The sequence below is a fragment of the Sceloporus undulatus genome, chromosome 2 (assembly GCF_019175285.1).
Source record: "Sceloporus undulatus isolate JIND9_A2432 ecotype Alabama chromosome 2, SceUnd_v1.1, whole genome shotgun sequence".
Lineage (NCBI taxonomy): Eukaryota > Metazoa > Chordata > Lepidosauria > Squamata > Phrynosomatidae > Sceloporus > Sceloporus undulatus.
The window spans coordinates 121,968,387-121,990,422 of record NC_056523.1 but is presented as its reverse complement, the minus strand read 5'-3'; the positions used below and the strand labels follow the sequence as shown (position 1 = coordinate 121,990,422).

General features: G+C 40.3%; 1 long non-coding RNA gene across 1 annotated transcript in view; it reads left to right on the top strand.

Annotated features, from left to right (window-relative positions):
- LOC121920891 overlaps nucleotides 1–21,692 on the top strand; it is a 22,995-nt gene extending 1,303 nt beyond the window's left edge. Inside the window, exons 2-3 of the long non-coding RNA XR_006101790.1 lie at nucleotides 18,569–18,748; nucleotides 21,613–21,692. This is a non-coding gene — a long non-coding RNA (uncharacterized LOC121920891). The remainder of the gene's footprint in view (nucleotides 1–18,568; nucleotides 18,749–21,612) is intronic.
- Nucleotides 21,693–22,036: the final 344 nt, after the last annotated feature.

The window sequence follows — 22,036 nt, the reverse complement described above, 5'->3', positions numbered from 1 at the left end:
TTCAACTGTAAAGCTTCAGAATCTGCTAGGTCTAATGTTTAATCACTTGCAACATAAGGATAAATAATAATAATAATAATAATAATTTTTATTTATAGACCGCTATTCCGCAATGATCATAGCGGTGTACAATAAAATTGCAATACAATACAAAAAATTGCAAGGCCTCTCTCCCCCTCAAGATGGTGGTTGGAGGAGGGCTCTTTGTCTTCCAGGCCTGGCCTCTCTTCCCCTCAAGGTGGTGGTTGGAGGAGGGCTCTTTGTCTTCCAGGCCTGGCCTCTCTCCCCCTCAAGATGGTGGTTGGAGGAGGGCTCTTTGTCTTCCAGGCCTGGCCTCTCTCCCCCTCATGGTGGTTGACAACTGCATCTTATCTCAGCACTGGTGGTGGGTTTCCATGCTCCTCCATAGCTGAGGCCAGAACAATAGTACAGAAGATCAGGACAAGCTGTTTTGTTGGTACGTATATCTCCTACAACAAAGAGCAATGACAATTCAGGTGGAAATAATGGGTAGCTGCTGCTCTCCAGTACCTGCTTCCAAGATGGTTTCCCCACTCTTCTTAAATGGTAGGGCCAGCCTTGCCTATAATATGAAACTGCTTCACTCCATACCCAGCTCTCTGCTACCAACTACCCTTTTTCCCAAGGGATAAAAGCAAAGCCTCTTCTTCAGACATGAGGACTGCATAAATTGTGACTGAGGGCTTCTGTAAAAATGAGAGCACTATTACAAGGCTTTCCTTCTTCCCAGTGAAAAGTAAAGTGTGTTGCCCAAGACTGGATGTTGGCACCACCATTTCCCTCCAGGTCTCATCTGAGTTGCAATGCTGGCAGCTACTGGTGACAAAGACAGGTCTCCTGCATTTCTCTTGGCTTCAGGGGATCTTCCACCCTATCTATTATGCTGTCTTCCTGTTCCAACCCAGCAGAAAGAATAAGACTTTATGAGCAGGCTTTCAAATATATGAAAACATGGGTTTTTAAAAATGTTTGAATCAGGGCAGCCATGTTCTCTTATTAGCAGCTACTGTGGAAAACAAATTGTGCCATTCTGTGGGGGTATATGCTGGCCATGGGGGAGGGATGTGTGTGTTCACTGATCCCCTGCTCTACTGCCAGAGGTGACTCCCACACAGGGCTCCAGATAACACCTATAATTATTTGAATTGGGTGCAAGGAGATGCTCTGAGCATGGAGGGATTCTAGTCCCCATGCTACTATCCTGTTCATTCACTTTCCCCTTCTAGCAGGAGGTAAGGAAGTATATCAGTTTAGTACTCAAGACAGCATTTGACTTTTCTGCATCCAATTTACTGTGGAGATGGAGTTTATCACTCACTTTTTAAAACTGACTCCAACCTCCCGGGCTGGAGTTGGGACACAGGATGGAGGTGACGATTATTCCTCACTAAATTACCACTGAACTACTGTCCGCCATCACCTTGGGTCCAAGATGGGTCCTAGCCGTGCTCTGCCAGCACTTTTTAGAAGTCGGAAAGTGTTGGCAGAGCATGGCCAGGACCTGGCTTGGACCTGGGCTGATGGTGACCAGCGGTTTGGAAGCAATATAGTGAGCGATAATCCCCACCTCCATCCCCCGTCACGGCTCCAGCCTGGGAGTCTGGAGCTGGTTCAAAAAGTTGAGTGATAAGCTCCCAAATCTGTTACTGGACTGGAACACTGAAGTAGGAAGAGAGTATGTATTCTACAGGTGGTGTCTGTGACCAGATGTATTTTCATACAAAGCCGATGGTCCCTGACTATAGTCTACATGCAGTTGTAAGGGTCCGCCTGTGTAAGTTGTTACAGGATGGGATTTCTGGCTGCTGGAGTCCTGTTGTCAAAGTCTTTGCAGGACCAGGCCCAATCTGCCAGAGTCCTTGAAGGATCAGGGCTAGCCAGTAATACTCATGCATGGCAGCAGGAGCAGCTGGAGCTCCAGCAAAATAAGGATTGCATTGGCCTTGTTGTATTTAGACCTGACCTGGTCCATGGCTCTGCCTCTTGGACTACTGGAACTCTGTTTTGCTGTGTTTAGACCTGACCTATTCCTTGACTCTGCCTTTTGCCTTTCCCCCCTGGACTCTTTGAACTTGGCCTTACTATGTTTAGTCCTAGGCTGTTTCCTGACTTACCTTCTGGTTCTGGCCCATTAGACTCTCCAAAACTTGTCATTCAGAGCTCTGGCCCCAGTAGCCTGCCTTGGAATCCAGGCCACCTACACCTCAGACCCTGACAGCAGTCAGCCTTCCACAGATTCTGCATTCACAGATTCATCCAACCACAGTTCAGATGTATTCAGACACACAAATAAATTTGAAAAAGCAAACTATTTTGCTATTTCATATAAGGATGCCCTTTTACTATGCCATTGCATACAATGGTACTTGAGCATTCATGGATTTTGGTATCTGTGGGGTCATAGAACCAAGGCCCAGCAGATAATGAAGGCTTGTTGTATAACACCAGGCAAATGATCTTGGAAGGTTAATCACAGAACAGAAAATATCCCCTTCTTTATGCCTTCTCTCCTCTGTAAATCTGTCTCTGGTCTTTTGCCTGTTATGTGTTTACTTTGCTTGTGTCCTTATGTGTTTCTATTTGTGAACTGTATGTTGTACAGTTAACTGCAGTTGTAGGGTTACCAAAAAGGATGACGAGGATAATGTTGGGGAGATGATGGTAGGGCAGTGTTAGAATCTGACATGCTTTTGATGTATTAAAATTTGATAAAAATCTTAATGATCTTTTAATTATTGTTTTTGGACTAAATGGAGAACAGGCTTTCCATCTTTGGCAGGCTGAGAGATACACTGCTCTCAATTCACCATTTATATTGTAAACCAGAGGTGGCAAATGTGTGGTGTCCCAAATGTTTTTGGCCTACAGTGGCTCATCAGCCATAGGTAGCATAGCCAGAGAGGAGAGGTGATGGGAGCTGTAGTCCAGCAGCATCCGAAGGACCACATTTCACTCAAACCTTGTTCTGAATTCTGACTTTGAACTAGACTGTGGCCACATGTATGGACTGTTGGATAAACTTTCTCTCATCCTGTTTCTATTTTCTTGGTAATTATGGAAGTCTGGATGGATGAGAAGTCAGGTAAATGCAACGATCAGGAGCGTCTGTTATCAGCTTTGGCTGACACGCCAGCTGCGCCCTTCCCTGGAAGTAAAGGACCTAGAAACTGTTGTACATTCACTGGTAACTTCATGACTTGATTTCTGTAATGCGCTGTACATGGGGCTACCCTTGTGCCTAGTCCGGAAACTTCAACTAGTGCAAAATATGGCAGCCAGGCTGGTTGCTGGAAAAACTAGGAGTGACCGAATAACACCCGTCCTAAAATCTCTTCACTGGCTGCCTATTAGTTTCTGGGCACAGTACAAGGTATTCGTTATAACCTTTAAAGCCCTACATGGTTTGGGTCCAACCTATTGAGGGATCGCCTGCTTCCATATAATCCGCCTCACACACTCAGGTCCTCTGGGAGGAATCTATTGCAGCCTTTAAAAACCAGACTAACTGCTACCTCCCAGAGGGCCTTCTCTGCAATTGCTCCGAAACTATGGAATGGCCTGACAGATGAGATCCGTCAAATTGCCAGCTTAGGCAGCTTTAAAAAAGCTGTCAAGATGGATCTCTTCTGGCAGACCTTTCCTGAATAAAAGTGCCCGGCCCCAGAATGACTGCCCCTCACATCATGTATTAGCCCACCACTCTGTCCTCATTGTATTTTTTATTGTGTTTTTAATAGATATTTTAATTGTAACACGTTTAATCCTGTTTTAAGAGGGAGAGGGGAATTTGGGACATAATTTTGTAAATGTGGATTTTAATGTGTTGTGAGCCTCTTTGATTGTCTTGTTACAGAAAAGCGGGATACAAATAAAAGTTTTATTTTATTATTATTATTTAAGAGAATTATTAGGTCATATATGACAATTTTTTTGTTTGTCATCAGCCATTTTGGATGACCTTAGTCCTTTGACTTTCTCCATTTATTTGGAAGGTCTGTGCAAGAAAGGTCTGTGTGTATAAAAAAAGACATTCTGCACTGTTACAGCACTTCCATTTAAAGGCCTGCTATTACAGACAGGGGTTAGAAGGGTCCTGCTGCAGTGGAACAGAAAAGATATTGGTTACCATGGCAAACCAAACCCTAGAGTGAAGGAAGCATACTTTTCCTTAGCTTAAGTGCAAATACCCACATGCAAAGCCTTTTCTCATTTGGGGAAAGATATAAGGTAGATTGTTCAAGGTTTGTTTTAAATAATGAAGGAGAGATTTAAGTATGACTTTTCGCTTTCCCAGATCTTGGATACTGACTTGGGAAGTTCTATTGAGTGTAACTGAATTAACTTTCAATTAAAGGTATTTAAGACCTGTCTGGAGCTGCATTCCTAATTACAATTCCCATGGAACTTATTTTGAAGTCAGTATCTTCTAGACTGATATGTTAGAACACAGTAAAACAAACAAACAAGCATCGATTTAGAGTACTTCACTGCTGCCACAATCATTTGCAAGACTATACTTCAGCACCTGGTGAAATTGTGTTTGTACAGCCTTTGGTACATTCTGTTCTGCATACTCATTTCTTGACATGGTAATAGCAAAGGTTGCTTAGCTCTGCTGACCGTTTACATAATAGAAGATGTCATGGGGGGGGAGGAGGTCTGGTTACTGACAGAGGACAGGAAAATGACCACAAGTGACAACAGGTCTCTTTGTTGTAAACAGCTGGAATGAGCCTTAACTTAGTGCATTTACCTGGGTGCTGAAATAAACTTAACTGACAGAGAGATAATACTGAGCATGTTGAATGACAAAGCAGAGTAGGTGGGCAGACATTTGGTTAAACATTCATTTTAAGTTAGGACAAATATCAGCAGCATGCCAGTATGTTTTGCTACCTGAGATGGCCCAGCAAATGGTGGCCTATCCCTATGTTAAGGTACAATTGACTCATGGGACAGAAGATTTTACAGGCTCTTCCCACCCTGGCTGTAAAACTAACAAACAATAGCACAGTGGATAACTAATATCCCAAAAACCAAGATCCCAGTGACTTAGTATAAGGAAGCAACAGCCACTGAGGTTCATGGCCATAGGCATTGCAGTAAATACTGTGTCTGTTAGGAGAAAAAAACTGCAAATCTTCCCCCCCACCCAGCACCTGAGTTGCTCATGAGCTTGGAGGGAAGCTTTTACTTGGTAAAGATGCCTTTTCTTCTACCATCACTACACCCCATTAAAAGAAAAGGCTTACATTGTCCTAATGTACCCTTACATCAGGACTCCAGTTGAAATTTGGTGCCTAAAGCAGTTCCCTCTCTCTCCCTAATGGTAAGACTAGCCCTGACTAATGCCTTTTGTATGAACATGATGTTTATTTGTTTATTTAATATTTTCCTTCCTGCCAACATGGGACCCAAAAGGGCTTACAATACTTTAGCTCTGCACCTCTGTAATACATACATACTGGTAAACAGATTAATATCAATACACCATACCATTCTGGTTCTCTTTCTTCCAAAATAAAGTTACGTTATGAAGGTTGCCAGACTTCCTCTTCTTTGTGAATGAAGGGATGCAAGGCAGCAAACAGAGCCATGCATGGGCTCTTTTTAAATGGACATATACTGGCCATAGAACAAACACTGTGTCACTCATAGTGAGACATCTGTCAGCTTAAAGCTTTCTCAATGACAGAGACATATGCTAATAATTATCACCATTGTCAGTTACAGTTTCTTAAATAACTTTCCTGGCACACAGGTGATTTATACATGACCAAATTCATTTCTGCTCTATCTAGCAACATTTCTCTTCCTGGGATCCAGATGCTGAAGGTCATGCCAGACCTACAGCAAGAGAAGCACAGAATCAGTGAGGTGAAAGTAGCTTTTATTGGAACAGCTCAGAGTTTAAATAGGGTGTGCAAACTGCCAGGTTACATAAAGCACTTCTTTAGGCAAAATGACTTTCCACAGGATTAAAAAAAGAGAGCGAATTATTTTTGTTGGCATTCCATGATGTGCTCATATTGGTACACACATATTCAAGGAAAGAATAATAATTTTACAAACTCGATAAATACTGACATGATACCACTTGAATCAACAAGCAGAGAGAGAGAGAGAGAGAGAGAGAGAGAGCAAAAAGGAAAAGGCAATGTCATATTTTAAATGTATACAGGAGGAAGTGGAAGAGGAAGACTCCAACTAAAAATTAAAATTCAAATCAAATTAAAATATCTCATTGATCAACATCCATTTTTAATATCAAGTAACCGAACTGTCCCAAGCAGAACAACTAGAAGATGAATTAATCTTTGAAAATGAAATTGGTCTACACAAACAACAAATGATAGGGGTGAGCAACTTACAGCATCTATTGCTTTAAAGTTGCCTTAATGAAAAGCTGAATTTATGAAAGATACTAACAATTCAGTTTCATGGACATTCACTGACCACACACAAATTGAACCCTATTTTGCTAAAACTCATATGTCAGCATTTTCTTTCCAGTGCCCTTAGAATGTGGAATGCATTTACTGCAGTCTTTCACACTTCTCTGTTTGCAGGAATTCCTCTTGGTGGTTAGAACAAGAAAGCTGATTATCATAGCACCAAAGGAAAAGGGAGAAAATTGTGTGTGTGTGTGTGTGTGTGTATTTAGTATTTTCAAACCATGTGGATGGTTGAATCATGGATAAAAAATATGTATGAATTTTAATTTCAATTAAAAAATTATATAAAAAGAGCATTTCCCCTGGAACAATATGAGGACTAGGATGTTTGTTTGCTACTTTCATTTCTCTTGATGCCTAGCCTGTAGAATTTTTCACTCTTTGGTAGGTAGTGGTGCAGTGATAGTGAGCAGTATGAAGTACATGGAAAACAAAGAACAGGAGGGAGGGAGGAGCAAAAAAGAAAGCCTGTGGCATTGCCTTGTGGTGTTGTGTGTGGGGGTGGGTGGGAAAGAAGACTTGCTGCAGAAAATGTGTGTGAAACAAATGTGTGTAAGAGAGACAAACAGATGAAGTAGATCTGTGGATGATGAGGCACAAGAGGACAGATGTGAGATGGAGATGGTGGAGGGACAGGAGAAAAGGAGAGAAATAGTAGGAGAAGAAAGGGAAAGATAGAATATATGGACTCAAAGGAGACATGAAAAAGGAAATGTCAATGACATGCAGAGCAGGAGAGTGGAGAAGGAAGGAAACAAGATTCAGGACAGTAACTGCAAGGACATCACTAACAACATGGAAGAGGAGGAAGAATTTGAAAGAGGTAAAACAGGAACCGCAGCCCATGAACAAAGAATCCAAATTGTTCTTGTTGGCACCATCTGCGAAGCCAGTTGATCACATCCGCTATTTTCCTCTCCCTTCCTGGACTTCAACTGGCAGAAGAGACGAGATGACAACCTGTACATCCATTCCTTTCAGCTTCCTACCAAGCGCCTCGTAATCCCTTTTGATGTCCTGAAGGCTGTGTCTTGCAGTATCATTAGTTCCCACGTGGACCAAAAGAAAGGGGTATTGGTCAGTAGGCTTGACCAGCCTTGTCAGCCTCTCTGTCACATCACGGATCTTTGCCCCTGGAAGACAACACACCTCTCGAGACATCTTGTCAGGCCTACAAATCACTGCTTCTGTACCCCTCAGCCAAGAGTCCCTCACTACGACCACACGCCTCCTCCAAGGTTTAGCAGTGGCTGTTTCCTTGGGTGGGACTCTCAGGCTTGCCTGCTCTGTCCCTGAAGTCTGTCCATGCTGCTCTTCTTCATCCTTCTTGATAAGGGAAAGAGTTTCAAATCTATTCTCTAGCTGCAAGCTCCCCGAACAATCCCTTCTTGGCCTACTTCTCTGTGTGACATTCCTCCAGCTGTCTGCCTCCTGTGTATGTGAAGTGACCTCCTCGGCTCCAGCATCTTCCTCTGCATGGTATTCGTCCAGGATTGTTAGTTCTGTTGTGTCCAGGAAATACTCCTGCTCCCTAATATGCTGAAGTGTAGCTACTCTGGACTCCAACTACTGCACTTTCTTATCCAAGAGAGCGACCAACTTGCACTTGGGGCATGTGAAGTTCTCCACTTCTGTAGGCAAGAAGACAAACATCCTACAAGTGCTGCAGGTGACTGCTGTGGTTCCGTCAGTGTCCATACTGAAAAGTCTTAGGAAATTACTGGAACAGGACTGTGGGCTTCCTCCTGAAAAAAAGAATCCTCCGGAAAACACCAGCGTTAAAGCTCCTGATGTTTCAACAATTTGTGGCAGTGAGCTCAATCAACTCTCCCTCTGCTGTAGATTTCAATGGCTGCCCAGCTACCTCTCTCCTCCTCCTCTCTGTAGCAGGCACTATATAGCGATAGATTCAGTCTCTTGAGCTTAGTAACAGACCTTGGGGAACAAGCAGGCCTATAGATGGCTTTTACCTGGGTGTTTAATATGCAGTTTTTGAGGGGGAAGCTCACAGTCCTGTTTCATTGCCTCCTTAAGACTTCTGAGTATGGACAGTGAGGGAGCTGCTGCAGTTACCTGCAACAGTTGTGGGCTGTTTGTCTTCTTGTCTACTGATGTGGGTAACTTCACCTGCATCAAGTGCAAGTTGGTAGCCCTGTTGGAAGAGAATGTCCAGCAGCTGGAGGCACAGGGATTTACACTTCAGCATATTAGGGAGCAAGACATTTTCTTGGAAAGAATGGAATATACTGACCTGATTGGGGAACAGACGGATGAAGTTTCTGGGGAAAAGGTCATTTCACATACACAGGAGTTAGGCAGTTGGAAGAATGTGACACACAGAACTAGGAACACTGTAGCTTGCAGCTACAGAACTGTTTTGAAGCCCTCTCCCTTATCAGGGATGATGACAAAGAGCAGCAGAGACAGTCCTTAAGGAAAGTGCAGCAGATTTTGGTAGAATCAGAGCAGGGAATGTCTTCTGCTAAGCCTTGGAAGAGTTGGGTAGTGGTTGTGGGGGACTCCTTGCTGAGGGGTACAAAATCAGTGGTTTGTGGACCTGTCAAGATGTCTCAGGAGATGTATTGTCTCCCTGGGGCAAAGATCCATGATGTGATGGAGAGGCTGACAAGACTTGTCAAGCCTACTGACTATTACCCCTTGATTCATGTGGGAAACAGTGATACTGCAAGGCACAATCTTCAGAAGGGATAATGTGGCTTTGGGTAGGAAGCTGAAAGAGCTAAGTTTTAAATAGGGCATGCATAAAAAATGGAAAAGGGGGGGAATCACCAAAGAGGAATTCAAAGAACTAGCTATCACGTGTAGGGATAAAGTCAGAAAAGCCAAAGCACAGAATGAAATCAGGCTTACTAGAGAGTTTAAGAACAATAAAAGAGGCTTTTGGGGGGTATGTTTGCAGCAAAAAGAAGTAGGAAATGGTAGAACCACTGCATGGAGAAGATAGTGAAATGTTAATGGGGACAGAAAAAAGGCAGAACTACTCAACAACTTCTTTGCCTGAGGCTTCTCACAAAAGGAAAAGGGTGCTCAATCTGAGGAAAATGGAGTAGTGGACACAATAGGGGAAATGCAACACAGAATAAGTAAAGAGGTAGTTCAGCAGTGGTTCTCAACCTTCCTAATGCCACAACCCTTTAATACAGTTCCCTATGTTGTGGTGACCCCCAACCATAAAATATGAGTTTTTTGATGGTCTTAAGTGACCTCTGTGAAAGGAAGAGGTGGGTAGGGCCATTCGACCCCCAAAGGGGTCGCAACCCACAGGTTGAGAACTGCTGCAGTACAGGAATACCTGGTTAATCTACATGAATTTAAATCTCTGGGACCAGATGGACTATATCCAAGGGTATTAAAAGAACTGGCACATGTAATCTCAGAGCCATTGGCAATAATCTTTGAGAACTCCTGGAGAACAGAAGTCCCAGAAGACTAGGGGAGAGCAAATGTTGTCCCCATCTTAAAAAAGGGGGAAAAGGAGAAGATCCTAGCAATTATCATCCAGTTAGTCTGACCTCAATACTAGGAAAGATTCTAGAGCAGATCATTAAACAGAGAGTCTGTGAACATCTAGAATGCAATTCCATAACCACAAAAAGGCAACATGGGTTTCTGAAAATCAAGTCATGCCAGACTAACCTGATCTCTCTCTCTCTCTCTCTCTCTCTCTCTTTTATAAAATTACCAGTTTGGTAGATGAAAGAAATGTGGTAGGCATAGCATATCTTGATTTCAGTAAGGCCTTTGGCAAGGTTCCCCATGACATTCTTGCAAACAAGCTTGTAAAATGTGGGCTAGATAAGGTAACTGTTACATGGATTTGTAATTGGTTGACCGGCCAAACCCAAAGGGTGCTCAGCAATGGCTCCTCTTCATCCTGGAGAGAAGTGACGAGTAGGGTCCCACAGGGCTCTGTCCTGGGCCTATTGCTATTCAGCATCTTTATCAATAACTTGGATGAAAGAATAGGGACATACTTATCAGATTTGCAGATCACACCAAATTAGGAGGAATAGCTAATACCCCAGAGGAAAGGATGAAAATTCAAAATGACCTAAATAGACTAGAAAGCTGGGCCAAAGCTAACAATATGAATTTCAGTGAGCAGCGGTGGAATTTGGAGGAGAGCGCGGGCCCCAGGACCCAGCAGGAACACCTTCCCTCCACGGGCGGCAGCTGCAGGGAGGAGCGACGCAGGAGGCATTTAAGCCTCCACACCACCACCGGCCCTCCGCGAGCGGTGGCGGCATTTGGAGAAGAGCGCGGGCCCCAGGACCCAGCAGGAATACTTTCCCTCCCTTGGCCTAATAGAAGATTTATTTCTTTTTTATTTTTTTTTGTGAACATAGGCTTCCGGTATGGCAGAGTTATAGAAGTGGAAGACAGCTTCTATAGCAATCTCCCCACTTCGCAAGGAAGGTTCTTGTAGGAACGGGATTGTGAGTTACCCGTCCTTAATTTCCCCAGTAAGGGGGATTATCTTTGGGATTTAATTAGGGGTTGTTTTTTTCCCCCTACCCCTAGCTAGGACCCCTTCTGACAGTGAAGGGATACCTAACAATAAATCCTGACTCCCTTCTCTTGCCACCCCAATAGGGGACTGTAATTTGACTCCCATACAAATAATAGATGCTATTGAACAAAAGTATTTAAAAGAATTAATAACGAAGTTTTGTATTTTGAATATAGGTAACCACAACAACATTTGGATTTATCATTTTGAAGAATCAACAAAAGCGAATATAGTTAATTTGTTTTTGTTTTTTTTTTGAAACCCAAAGTCCTATTTATAAAAGGAGTAACAATGGCAAAAGTGTGAAAGAATTGAGTAGCATACGGAGAATAACTGTTTGAAATTAAACTGTATAAAATAAACTTGGATTAAATTCCAAACATTTATGGAAACAAGGGGCTCAAAGAAAAGATTTGAAAAGGAAGGGAAAACAGAGAAAATGGCATTAGTTAAAAAAGGTTATGCACAATCACAAACTCTCATACAAAGAAGAGGTTCGGGAGGTACAGGAGATGATACATTAAAAATGGTAGATCCCATAGCAGCATTGGTAGAAGAAATTAAAAGTTTAAGACAGGAATTAAGAGAAAATAGACAAGAAATGAAGGAAGATTTGAAAGAATCTATCAGAGACATAAGAGAGGAGATTAAGGAAGCAAGGATAGATATAAGGAAAGATTTGAAAAAAGAATTAGAATGTATGGGTAAAAGAATGGACAAATTTTCTAATGAATTAAACAAAAATCAGAAAGAGATAGAAAAGTTAAAGGATAAAACTAACATGATGGAGAAAACAACAACGGACCTATCAAAGAAACAGGAAACACAACAGACCCTAGACTGGACGAATGAATTAAGATATAGAGACAGGTGTATTAAAATAAGAGGATTAAGAGAAATACCCGGTGAAAATTTGGAAAAAAGAATAATTAAATCATTGGCAGATTTCATCAAAATTGAAGAGGATATAATGAATTTGGAAGCTGATAAATTATTTAGAGTTAATTCGCAACAAGCAAAAGATAAAAAATTGCCAAGGGAAGTGGTTATTTGTTTTGTGTGAACTAAATTTAAAGAATTAATAATACAGGAAAGCTATATTTATAAATTAATAATAGAAGATGCAGAACTGAAAATTTTCAAAGATATTCACCCTCAAATTATGATTGAAAGACAGAAATATAAGTCACTAGTTCAAACACTAAATAAAATGGAAATAAACTACAAATGGGACAGAATAGAAGGTCTATCATTTTTCTTTAAACAAAAAAGATATAAAAATGATAATATAAATAAAGCAAATGAGATGGAAGAAAAACTGAAAAATGAGCATAAGGATATAAGAGAAGAGAAAAATAATGTTAGAGAATGGAAGAATAGCCTATATAAACAAGAGGGAAAGAAGAACAAAGAAGAAAGGGTTTTAACAGAAACAAAGGATATTGTGGGAGAAGACGAACAACTCATTGTATTGGAGACAGAAGGTAATTAAAGCAGTAAACAACAAGTAACTTAGATCTTATTTATATATTGTGTCACAAGAACTTTATTGTAAGTTATCTATTCTTACTATAACAAAATGGTTAAAATCATTTCATGGAACGTAAAAGGCCTTAATTCAAAATATAAGAGAAATATGATCTTTCATCACTTAGAAAAAACAAAAACAGAGATAATATGTTTACAGGAAACAAAAATTAAGCAAGAAGAAACAAAATATATAGATAATACTAAACTAGGAACCAGCTTCTCATCCACATCAAAATCAAGGAAAAAAGGAGTAACCATCTACGTAGATAAGAAATTTCAAACTAAAGAAATATTAAATGATAATCAAGGGATGTATTTAGGAATAGAAATTAAAACTCAAAGCCAAACACTTGATAATCAGTATATATGCCCCATTGGAAGAACGGGAAAACTTTTTTGGAAAATTACACAATGAATTGTCGAAACTAGAATATGAAAATATTATTTTAATGGGGGACTTTAACGCTGTTATCAACCCAGTTAAAGATAGGAAATCAAATAATAATAAGGCAATTGGAAAACACCAGGGAAAACTACCAAAATCATTTTTCAAAATGATGGAGGATTTCAACTTAATAGATATATGGAGATATAAATATCAGGATTCAAGAGAATTTACATATTATTCAGGGGTTCATGATTCGTTCTCAAGGATAGATTTATTTTTAGCATCAAAGCCATTGTTACCTGCTATAGATTCTATGGATATCAAATCAAACTATGAATCAGATCAAAATTTAATAATACTGAATATCTTAGAGAAAAAGAAACAATATCTATGGAGGTTACAGGAAGACATATTGAAAGAAGAGAAATTGTTAGAAAAAGCTAAGAAAAGTTTGAAATTGTACTTTATGGAAAATAGAACAGAAGATGTTTCTTTAAAAACTATTTGGGACGCAAGCAAAGCGGTTATAAGAGGTGTATTTATTAAATTACAGTGTGAAAGAAATAAATTAAAAAATGGAAAAGAAAAAAGACTAATAGAAGATTTAAATAAAAAAGAGGAGGAGTGGAGGAAAAAAGGAGATAAAAGGTTAAAAGTTGCAATAGAGGATATAAAAACACAACTCAAAGTAATAGCTACAGAAGAGATAGAAAGAAAACTAAGAACATTAAAACAGAGACAATTTGAGTCTGGAAATAAGGCTGGGAAATTGATGGCATCCAGAATAAGAAAGGAAAGGGAAAAAAAAATTAATAACAGAAATATACGAAAATGGAGAATCAATAACAAGCTGCAATAATATAAAAAAGCATTTATTGATTATTATAAGAAACTATATAGAAAAGAAATACCTGAAATCAATATAGATAAGGTTGAGAACTTTTAAAAAAAGAATGTAAACATAACATTAAAGGAAGATAAAAAAAAACTATTTAAATCAGACATTTACTTCAGAAGAAGTTATAGAGGCCATAAAAAACTTAAAAGCACAAAAGGCTCCAGGGCCAGACGGGTTGTCGGCAATATATTATAAAAAGATGGAAGATGTTTTGCTAGAACCATTAAAAGAAACCTTAAACGATATACATCAAAATGGAATACCAGAATCATGGAATGAAGCCTATATATCATTGATTCCTAAAGGATATCAAGAGAAGCAAACTGTAAGTAATTTCAGACCTATATCTTTAACCAATACAGATTATAAAATCTTTACATCAATTTTATCAGCTAGATTAAAGAAATGTGTTAATGTATTGGTAAAAGAAGATCAAAATGGTTTCATACCAGGAAGACAAATAAAAGATAATATAAGAACGGTCTTAAATTTAATAGAATATTATGAACACAATAATGAAAAGAAGTTTGCAATGATAATGGTTGATGCAGAAAAGGCATTTGATCGGATGGATTGGTATTTTATGATAGAGACATTGAAAAAAATGGAATTTGGAGATATGTTTTTGAAATGGATAAAAGCAATCTATGGTAAACAAAAAGCACGAATATTAATTAATAATGATATAACAGAATATATACCAATTATGAGAGGGACTAGGCAGGGGTGCCCCTTGTCACCTCTTCTATTTATCCTGACATTGGAAATGTTAAATAACAGTATAAGGGATGACTGCGATATAGAAGGAGCTAGAATAGGCAAATTTAATGTTAAACTTAAAGCATTCGCCGATGATCTGATTATATTTTTGGAGGACCCAAAAAAATCAATATTACAACTAATAAAGAAGATAAACAATTATGATGAATTGGCAGGCTTTAAGATCAATGTAAATAAAACAGTTATTATAACTAAGAATATGTCAGAAACGGAAGAGAAAGAATTAAGTAACATCTCGGGATTTAAAGTGGTCAAAAAAGCTAAATACTTGGGTATATATCTCACAAAAAGGAATATAGATCTTTATTATAACAACTATGAAAAAGTATGGAATGAGATCAAGTGAGATATGTTGAAGTGGTCAAAAATGAATCTTTCTTTGTTGGGAAGAATGGAAATTCTGAAGATGAATGTGTTACCATGACTTATTTTCTTATTCCAAAATCTACTCATCCTGTGTAAAGAAAAATACTGTATTTTGAAAAGTGGCAAAAAATCCTTACCAATTTTGTTTGGCAGGGAAAGAAAGCAAGGATTGGGTGGAAGTTGTTAACAGAAGATAAAAGGAAAGGAGGTTGTAATTTACCAAACTTGAAACTGATCGAGAGGGCGGTTGCGATCCAGCTTCAGGCGGTCTTGGATGAAACGGATTATCTGGACCCATTTCAAACTGGCTTTCGGGCGGGTCACGGGGTTGAGACGGCCATGGTCGCCTTGGTCGATGATCTCCGTCTGAGCATTGACAGGGGAAGCGTGTCCCTGCTGGTGCTCTTGGACATCTCAGCGGCTTTCGATACCATAGACCATGGTATCCTTCTGGGGCGCCTGGTTGAGATGGGAATCGGGGGCACTGCGCTCCAGTGGTTCCGTTCCTACCTCTCCGGGAGGTCCCAGATGGTGCAGCTGGGAGACGTGTGCTCCAGCGAGCGGGCCCTTAAAACTGGGGTCCCTCAAGGGGCCATTCTGTCTCCCATGCTATTTAACATTTACATGAAACCGCTGGGAGAGATCATCCGGAGACATGGGGCGCGGGGTTATCAGTACGCTGATGACACCCAAATCATTTTCTCTATGTCTCCGACTGATGTAGTGACTGGGGATGGCGTCTCTCCTCTCGTGGCCTGTCTGGAGTCAGTAATGGGCTGGATGAGGGAAAACCGACTCAAATTGAATCCAGAGAAAACGGAGGTACTAGTGATAGGTTCCCCTGGTCCAGGAATGGCGGTGGTTCCACCTGTCCTGAACGGGGTCACGCTCCCTGTGAAGGACTCCGTGCGCAGTCTGGGGGTGCTTCTTGACTCGTCACTTCACTTGACTGCTCAGGTGAACGCGACGGTCAAGAGCACTTGTTACCAGCTTCGGCTGATTCGCCAGCTGCGCCCATACCTGGACCAGAGGGACCTAGAAACTGTTGTACATGCTCTGGTAACTTCGAGACTGGATTTCTGCAATGTACTCTACATGGGGCAACCCTTATACCAAACTCGGAAGCTCCAAATGGTACAGAACATGGCAGCCCGGTTGGTCACTGGCGTATCCAGGACCAGCCACATAACACCTGTGCTCAAAGATCTGCACTGGCTGCCTATTCGCTTCCGAGCCCAATATAAGGCGTTGGTTATTACCTATAAAGCCCTAAATGGCTTGGGCCCAGGATACCTAAAGGACCGCCTCTCCCCGTACAATCCGCCTCGCACCCTCAGAACATCCGGGCAGCAATTGCTGAAGGTGCCTGGGGCCAGGTTAGCTTCCACTTCGAGAAGGGCCTTTTCCACAGCTGCCCCAGCCCTTTGGAACACACTGCCCACCGAGCTCCGCTCATATACCACCCTGGCCCAATTTAGGAAGGACCTCAAAACCTTCCTATTCAAGCAGGCATTCCCCGATTAAATATCCTGTGGGCCTCCCTCCTCTTCCGTGGCCATGAGGTTGGGCTAAGGGGCTTTTATTGTTATTTTTTAGACTGTTGTTACTGTTGTTTACATGTTTTTAACTCCTGTATTTTGTTTGCACTCGTTGCACCATTGTAAGCCGCCCTGATCTTTTGGAAGGGATACAAATAAAGATTTTATTATTATTATTATTATTATTATTATTATTATTATTACTATGCAGCATGCCTCCAATGGTTAGAAGAATGGGTCTTTTTGAGAAATGTGGAATTGTTAGAACTAGAGAGTACGAAAATGAGATTTGGGTATCACGCTTTCTTATGGTACGAAAAACTTAATGCGAATTCCGATTTTTTCCATCATTTTATAAGAAATTCATTATTTAGGATTTGGTTAAAAATTAAAAAAATGTTCTATAATCAATGGCCATTATGGATCTCAGCCCAAGAGGCATTCTATAAAAGAACTAGACAAAAAGACCAACGTTGGTTAACATATAAAGACCTATTAAAAGATGAAAAAGGAAAATTAGTAATGAAACCCAATGATGAAATAGAAAAATTGACTAATAAGAATTGGCTGTTACAAAGACAACTAATGGAAAAATTTAAAATCGACAAAAAAGAACATTAATTAACAACTGAAAAGAATGAAATTGATAATATTATATTTGATGGGAAAAAAGGTCATATATCAAAATATTATAGACTATTAAAACAAAGAGATCTGGAATCTGAAACAGTAAAACAAAGTATAATAAAGTGGTCACAAGACATAGGAGAAGCAATTGACATGGACTTATGGGAAAAATCATGGCGAGATTCACATTCCTTCACCCTCTGTCAGAACTATAAAGAAAATTATATCAAAATTCAATTAGAAATTGTAATGCCATTAAACCCTTTATTGTTTCTTTTAAATATGACGGGTATACTAGACAAAAAAGTGGAAAAAAAATTAGACGATTACTGTAATATTATATATGATTACAATAGCAAGAATTACTTTTGCCAGATACTGGAGATTGCGAATGACCCCCGCTATAGAGGAATAGCTAGAAAGTTTAACAGAGGCAATGGAAATGGACATACTTACAGCACGTATGAGTGACCTGAAAATGGAAGAAAGAGAGAAAGAATGGGAATGTTTAAAAAGATTTAAAGAATTGGACTTGGATTAAAAAGAAATTAAAGAGTCTATGATTTATAGAAAAAGAGCTTATAATTTGAGTTAAGAAGAAATTAGATTTAAAATGTAGAAAACTTATGATGTATGTTAAAGAGATGATTTAAATACAAAACTTTGAGGAAGCCTTTCGCTAGTAGATAAATGAAAATTTGATACAATTGTGTTTTATGTTTTTGTATTTTGTATGAGAAAATATTGTTTTGTCCGTCTTGTTTTATTTTGGTATATGTGATTTGCATTTGGTATGTTTATTATAATAATAAAAATTATTTAAAAAAAAACAATATGAATTTCAACACAGAGAAATGTAAGATACTGCACTTAGCGCAATAAATAAATAAATAAATAAATAAAAATGAAATGCATAGATATAGGATGTCAGGCACCTGGCTTAAAGAGATTACGATTTAGGAGTCCTAGTAGACCACAAGTTTAACATGAGACAACAGTGTGATGCAGCAGCTAAAAAGGCCAATACGATTCCACTCTATTCTGCTTTGGTCAGACCTCACCTGGAATACTATGTCCAGTTCTGGGCACCATAATTCAAAAAGGATGTTGTGAAACTGGAGCATGTCCAGAGGAGGGCAACCAAAATGGTGAAGGGTCTGGAAACCAGGCCACATCTGGAGAGACTTATGGAGCTAGGTATTCTTAGCCTGGAGAAGAGAAGGTTAACAGTCTGGAAACCAACTTAATGTGAAAAATCACATGGAAATCATCCATCTTTCAATTATAGTGGAATCTTGGGGTTTTTGAGAGTGTATCTAGGGGTTTTGGAGGACCCAGAATGGATTGGAGGCCACATGAGGCTGGAAGGTTTATGGCTGCTATTTTTAAAAATAGATTTTAACTGAAAAGTTAATTGATTTATCTATCTTTTAGGTACCGCTATTGTCCAGACACCAGTATTTACTCTTGGCTTGAATAATGAGGAACCGGTGGGTGAAGTGCAACTAGTGTCATCTCCCAGTATGGATAGCCTGATGTATGTCCTTCAAATCCAAAACTTCTTCTAGAGGACCTTCTTTCTGCTTCCTGAAGCTTGGTCTCATCGATCTACTGGTAACTTTCTCTGGTCTTACTCAGGAGTTTTCCCTTAATGGCTGTCCCACTTTTACAATTTTCCTTGTGGTAAGCACCATACAAAATACTCTCCAGTGGTGCCTTGGTCTGGAACTCTCAGGTCACAAACATACATGTCTGTGCTTGCTCACTCATGTCTTTCCATTGTGGGCCTGGGGTCCTTTTTGAGACAGCTACAGAACACCTGCTCTGTCACAGTATCCTTCCTGAGAGTCTCCTCTGTTATGTTTCTCCTTATGAAAAACTCTGTAACCAGGCCTAGTAAATCTGAGCTACATAAGACTGACTGGCGAATGCTGTCCAGACATAAAGAAAGATTTTGCCATAATATGATTGGTTTAGAATAGACTCCCTTATGGTACCTAGACTGAGGGAAGTAATAGTGCCACTCTATTCTGCTTTGATCATACTTCACCTGGAATACTATGTCCAGTTCTGGGCACCACAATTCAAAAAGCATTTTGACAAATTGGAATGCATCGAGAGGAGGTCAGCCAAAATGGTGAAAGGTCTATGCCCTATGAGGTGTGGCTTAGAGAACTGGGTATATTTTGCATGGAAAAGAGAGATTAAGAGGTAACATGATAGTCATGTTTAAATAGATGAAAAGGTGTATTGAAGAAGGAGCAAGTTTATTTTCTGCTGTTTCAGAGACTAGGGCCTTGTTTGCATTGGCCAGGATATTCTGAGGAAATTATGATTTCCCCATAAATTTGGCCTATTACTAGCCATGCCATCAAACCTAACAACTGCCTAATATGCCAGCCAGTTTTCTAGCAGACACGACTGTAATTCCAGCATGCCAAATATGATAGTGAGTATCCACACTGCAGAAATAACACAGTTTGATACTACTTTGACTGCATGACTCTATCCTACAGAATCCTGGGAGTTGTACTTTGGTGAGACACCCGAACTCTCTGATAGAGAAGCTTGAATATATCACTAAACTACAGATCCCAGGATTCCACAGGATGGAGTCATATAAGTTAAAGTGGTGTCAAACTGTTTTATTTCTGCAGTGTGGGAGAGCAGTTTGACTGGGGTATTTGAAAATGTCTTTTTTAAAAAAAAACTCTCAGAGGCTTAGAACAGAAAATGCAGAGTATAGCAATAGAAATCTACAGATAACATTATAAGGTTCTTGTAGCCTTCTGATGCTTTCTTACATTTCAGGCAGTGATACTGTAAATGTGGAAGCTGGAAGTGCCCAATAAGGAAACTGCACATAGTCCAGGAGAAGGCATTCTGGATCAATGAGAAATTTGCAGAAATAGTAAACAAGAGGGAACTTTTCAGTGGCATCACAGGGGTTCATGTCACCCCATTGGGGTAACTTGTATTGTCACCCCCAGATGGCAGCCTTTTCTGGGTCTGGGGTGAACACTCACCAGCAGCCCTGCCAGACTCAGAAAGCAGCCCCTTTACACCAGAGGCAGCTTATGGCGGTGGGCTACTGCTGCCGCCTAGTAGCCTCTTCCAGGTTTGGTAGGGCTGTTGGATGAGCAGGAAAAGGGATGACTGTCTTTCCCACCTGGCCAGCAGCCCCGCCAGACCTGGAAGTCAGTTCCTTAGCAGCACACCTCACCCCTACCAGTAGCTGTTAGTGGGAAGGGACTGCCTTCTGGGTCTGGCAGGGTTGCTTACATGTGGGAAAGGATTTCCTACTCAGCTAGGAGCCCCACCAGACTTGGAAGGAGCTGCTGGGCAGCAACAGCACTCTGTTCACACCAGCAGCTGATGCTGATGGATGGCAGAGGTGCCCTGGCAGGCAGTGGGGGGCAGTCAGGTGATGTTCTTGGGACAGATGGGATCAACTGCCTTCCTAGGTATTCACCCCTCTCTGAGGTGTCATCCAGTGTGGTCTCAAACCCCCCCCCACCCCTATTGATGCCCTTGGAACTTTTCCAGTTGTTTTAATAAACACATCAACAAATTTCCATCAAATAATGGATTAAATTTAAAAAAAACATTTTTGAAGAGCAGAACAGAAATTTTGCAGTACATAAAATAAATCATGACAGTGCTCAGTTCCAATAGCATACAGTGGGCTATGTTGCCACTGGACATTAGTTCTTGGCTCTCATCACTTTTTTTTCCTGCTGTCCACCAGTGATCGTAATAGCACTCAGAAATTTTTCTGAAGCTGTCATAATGACCCCTGATGTCTCTCAGGGCTCCCCTCATCACTGTAATCACATAGAAGGATTTTGGTGAGCAGCAGAGATATCAGGCAAGGAAATCGTCTCAGTGCCCTTCAAGACATTCATCCTGAGTATCTGTCTAGCTGCATTTGTGTACTACAAACTGTTTTTCTTTCAGCATGCCTTCTGACTATAAATCAAGAAAAATGAAGCATGAGCAGAGCAACTGTGTAATATCAGATTTAAGAGTAAAAAAACAACTCACAGTTGGCATACAAATGAATCTGGTTTTGTTGTGGCGATTACATGATAATGTTGAAAGTATGACTGTTGTTCTTCAGACAAATGAAAACAACAGCCATTTTTTTTAAAAAAATATTACTGGGTAATGATAACTAAGAATGAACTTTAATGGGATAATGGAAAACATGGGCTGGATTTGGCATTTGGGAATGTATACTGCTTAACAGTCTGACTGTCCTATACCCAGTGTGGGAACTCTGCAACCCTGCAGATGCTGTTGAACTGAAACTCCCAGGATTCTTCACCCCTGGTTATGTTAGCTAGGGCCAATGGAATTGTGGTCCAACAATATCTGGAAAGTTGTATGATTCCTCCCTCCCTTCTAGGTAATGGAGGCTAGTCATGACTAATTATTCATTTGTTTATTTCAATTTGTTTATCCCACCTTTCTTCTAGTGAGTTCAATGTGACATACATGGCCATTCTCCTTTCCATTCTGTCTTCATGATGACCCTGTGAGGTAGCTCCAACTGAAAGAGAATTATTGAAATAAATAAATAAATAAATAAATAAATAAATTACTGCCCCAAGTCTCCTGATTCTTTAGGGACTACAACCTGGATCTCCCTGGTCCTGGGTTCAGCACCCTAATCACTAGGCCCCAGTACTGGGTTTGTCTCATACCAGTCTCATATTCTATGGTCAAGCAAATATACTGCATTTGGCAGCTGTTCCAAATGGTGTCTATAACTCACAAAGCAGTTTATTATCAGCCAGATTGTCTCTGTCACACAGAGATTCTCTTTTCTTGGCAGTGGTAGGTGGTGGCATGGAAACTCTTGTGACAGGGCAGTTTATGATGTGAGCCACTCACCATGTT